The sequence below is a fragment of the Mus pahari genome, chromosome 14, assembly GCF_900095145.1.
Source record: "Mus pahari chromosome 14, PAHARI_EIJ_v1.1, whole genome shotgun sequence".
NCBI classification, from domain to species: Eukaryota; Metazoa; Chordata; class Mammalia; order Rodentia; family Muridae; genus Mus; species Mus pahari.
This window is the reverse complement of record NC_034603.1, coordinates 85,433,764-85,437,718: the sequence shown is the minus strand read 5'-3', so window position 1 is coordinate 85,437,718 and position 3,955 is coordinate 85,433,764. Positions and strand designations below refer to the sequence as shown.

The 3,955-nt window shown below is 50.6% G+C and overlaps 1 protein-coding gene across 1 annotated transcript in view; it reads left to right on the top strand.

Moving 5' to 3' along the window:
• The first annotated feature begins 2,194 nt into the window (after positions 1 to 2,194).
• Usp36 (ubiquitin specific peptidase 36) overlaps positions 2,195 to 3,955 on the top strand; it is a 31,953-nt gene continuing 30,192 nt past the window's right edge. Inside the window, exon 1 of the mRNA XM_029546260.1 lies at positions 2,195 to 2,469. The gene's annotated coding sequence lies outside the window, so the exon portion shown is untranslated. The remainder of the gene's footprint in view (positions 2,470 to 3,955) is intronic.

Genomic DNA, 3,955 nt, shown 5'->3' with positions numbered 1-3,955 from the left:
GAGGGAGGGAGGGAGGGAGGAAGGAAGGAAGGAAGGAAGGAAGGAAGGAAGGAAGGAAGGAAGGAAGGAAGGAAGGAAGGACCCTTACAATATCTTTGCTGAGTGAACCTGCCATCTGCCCAAATGGTCAGAGTTAAGTTTTCCATCTCTATTTAAATTATTCAATGTGTAATCTGGGATCTGGACCTAAAAGAGATTTACAAGTGTCAAGTATGCACAATGCATAAGCCTACCGTGTCTATAATTCCTTCTAACCGGGTGTGGTGGTGCACACCTTTAATCCCAGCACTTGGGAGGCAGAGGCAGGCGGATTTCTGAGTTCGAGACCAGCCTGGTCTACAGAGTGAGTTCCAGGACAGCCAAGGCTACGCAGAGAAACCCTGTCTCGAAAAACCAAAAAAAAAAAAAGACCTTCTTCTGTTCAAGGCCGGCTCTTCCCTGGGCATAGGCCACATCCAGTTGCATGTGGCATGTGAAATTATTTTCTTTACAGATCTCTAAGTGTGCAGAGTGATTTCTCACTGGGAAGTCATTACATTTCTATAACACCACTGCGCCAGAGGGTTGGGGAGCATCTGGGAATTGCATGTATTTATTATTTTTTTTTCTTGCGACAGGGCTTCTCTGTGTAGCCTTGGCTCTCTGGAACTCACTCTGTAGACCAGGCTGGCCTTGAATTTAGAGATCTGCCTGCCTCTGCCTCCTGAGTGGGATTAAAGGTGTGTGTGCCACTCCTGCCCAGCCTGGGGACTGAATTTATTACCTACCAACTGAGCTACTGACTGATTTTTTTTTTTTTTTTGCCCCCACAGATGAGAAATCAAGCCTCCAAGTAAGAGAAATTTCCAAAGTAACAGGCTAACTAGAACAACATCTGGATAAACACCTAGGTCTTATGCCAGGTGCCGGCTCCCACACAGGAAGCCTGGTGAAACAGTGAATTCTCCAGGGACTGTATCAGGCTGGGGACAGCAAAAGCAGCAATTCATTGTATCCAGCCTAGAACAGTGGGTTTATAGAGCCAGCTCCAGCCAGACACAAAGAATGGTCAGAGAACAAAGAAATCAGTTTAAATAAAGGGAGGATTCTGGGACTGGAAAGATGACTCAATAGTTAATAGCCCCTACTTCTCTTAGAGTACCAGAGTTTGGTTCCCAGCCCTTACACTGGGAGCTCACAACTTAAGAGTTGCCTGTAATTCCAGTTTTAAGAAGGGCTGGGACACCAGTGGCCTCCATAGGTACCTGCAGTCAGATAGTCTTCCCCTATACATATGTAATTAAAAATCTTTTAAAAATTAAGAGAACTTTTTCTTTTTCTAATTTATGTCTTATGTGTCTGCCACGTGTAGAGTTACATGAGATTTTGAACCACCACTGCATGGGTGCTGGGAAGTCCTTGGAAAGAACGACAAGCCGTCTTAACCTCTGAGCCATCTTTTTAGCTTTATAAGGGACATCTGTATAGCTAGACATTGGTACAGGCTAACAGGATTTGGTCTTTGCCATCACTACTCCATCATCTCCCACTCCCACCCCATCTCCCCCCCCCCCTTTTTTAAAGACAAGGTTCTGCTACGTGGTCCAGAAGACATTCTCCATGTTCCTCCAGCCTCGACCACTTAAATTACGCGGTGTAGTGGCTTTTGCTTTATTTATCTATAGCCAGCATCTCAAGTAACCCAGGGGTGACGTTTACGTTCACTGATCATCCCCCCACCCCCTCCACTCCTCAGAGTTGCAGTAACTGATTTCTTGTGCCACAGCGCCTGCTTCATGCAGTGATGGATGGAACCCAGGGCCTCATTCCATGCCCGGCTTGCTAGTTTTTTGTTTTTGTTTTTTTTCAAAAGGATGCCTGCGGCTAAGAACTAACGAACGGCGAGGCTTCAAAGCCTCGGTGGCTTGCACTGAACGCGAGCCCAAGGCTCCTCGACGCAGCACACTGGGCCTGCGCACTGGTAATGTCAGGCACGCAGGCGGAAGTGACGCCACTCACGTACACCGCGGGAACCACGCCAGGCCGCAGCAGGGTCTCTGGACTCCGGGACGCTTCCGGAGCTTTTAGCTCTACGCGCTTGCGTCATCGCGTAGACTGGCAGGCCTGCGGGGCGGAGGGGTGACGTGTGCGTCGCGAATAGCAGAGGAGGGCGGGTCCAGGGAGACAAGTCGGCGTTAGCTCCGCCTCTTAAGGCGACCGTGCCCTCCACGCGGACTCAGGGAGCACTTTGAAGTACGGCTCCTTTAAACGTCTTGGTGACACGTGTGTGAGGCTCTGGAGGCCCGGATGGTGCGCATTGCTGGCCCGGCCGGGATCGGACGCTGGTGCTGCGCGGGCCTTCCGCGGCTTCCCCAGAGGCCTAGGAGGTCGAGGTCGGCGCGGCGGAGCGCAGGAGCTTCCGCGGGGCTTGGGACGAGGAGGGTGCGCGCTCTGCCCGCGGGTTTTGGGGACTCCGGCGAAGGCTGACAGGTGCGTGGCCGGCGAGGGCACCGGGGAACGCGGAAAGAACATCGGACGCAAGGGACGGGGATCGCCGGGAAGGACGGGGCGTGTGAGGGGCGTAGGGCAACACTGGAGAAGGTTGGGGTGCGAGGGGCTTGGAGGACCAAGGGATGTCAGGGACTCCGAGGAAGGGACAGGTGATGTGAGGGGTGCCTGTAAACCCTAGCGTAGCCAGGGAATTGCATCAGTCTCTCCTCATCCCCGGGAGCTTTTGGAACGTGGGGTCGCTGGGATCCGCGGTTGTTCTCTCAGAGCGGGTGTTCTTTTGAAGGTTCCCGGAGCTTCAAATCTTAGGGTTGAGGTAGAGCTGTAGTCCGTTTTATAGATTAGGGTAGGGTCAGGTCCTTAACGCTGATCCACACCGACATGTAATAGCAGGATAGCGTTCTAACCAAAACGCCCATTGCTTATGGTGTGTGATTGTGTGTGCGCGCGCGAGCCTGCCTGCATCTGTGGCGTGACCCTTGGTGATGGAGATGGTGGAATAGCATCCTAAGACAGGGAGGGATAATACCTCGGCACCTTGCTTAGCTATGGATGCCTGCGGATGCCAAAGAGCATGTAGTTCAGCTATTCCCCGGCTCGGAATACTCTGCGGTGGGATGCCTTGGAGGCCCCAGCTCTGTCTTCGCCAGCATGTAAGTGACCCTGAGAATCTGACGTGTTTCTTGGAAAACAGTTTAAAGAGATGAAGGAAATGCTTTGTTTAAATGATATCTGTCAGAAGTGAGGAGCCAGGCTTGAGTTCCGAATTAGGTATGTAAATTGGGCGTGTAGAGTATCCTAGTCCTTGAGAGAACTCGGTCGAGGAAGCATCCTGGTCGGCCTGAGAGTCACACGTGCTGCGTGTGCATGTTAGAGGGTTTGCTGGGAATTACAAGAACATTTTTCTCGCTCCTACATCATATAGCTGTATCTTCCAGGTAGAATTATAGACTCTTTCCTGCTATAGCTTCAAAAATGATCTTGGCTGAGTAGCCTGCCTTGATCCTAAGGCCCTTGTGGCAAATGCCTTTGGGTTAGTGTTCCCATTTGCTCGTCCCTGAACCATGTTGGGCCAAGACTTAGTTCTCACGACCCCATAGGAAGGCATGTGTGGTTTTGAAAATGGTGTTTGTGTGGTGGTGGTTTTCAGAAGCCAGGCTACCTCCCATCTGCATTCTATTGGGGGGTAGGAGAGCATTGGTTAGATGGAATTGTGAGCCATTCTCAAGGGAACCTGGGAATGGAGAGGTGAACTGAGATTGGTCAGGCGGTTGTCTTAAGCCCTTGATGGTGGCATTGTGCTGACTGTGCCATCTTTTGCATCTGTGTGCGTTTGAATGGACAGAAAACACTCTTTACTTTATGGGGCCAAGTTGACCCTGATGGGAATTGAAGAAAAGGTTTATAGTTAGAAAATTAGGATTTCTTTTTTTTTTTTTTTTTTTTTTTTTTTTTTTTTCCTTAGAAG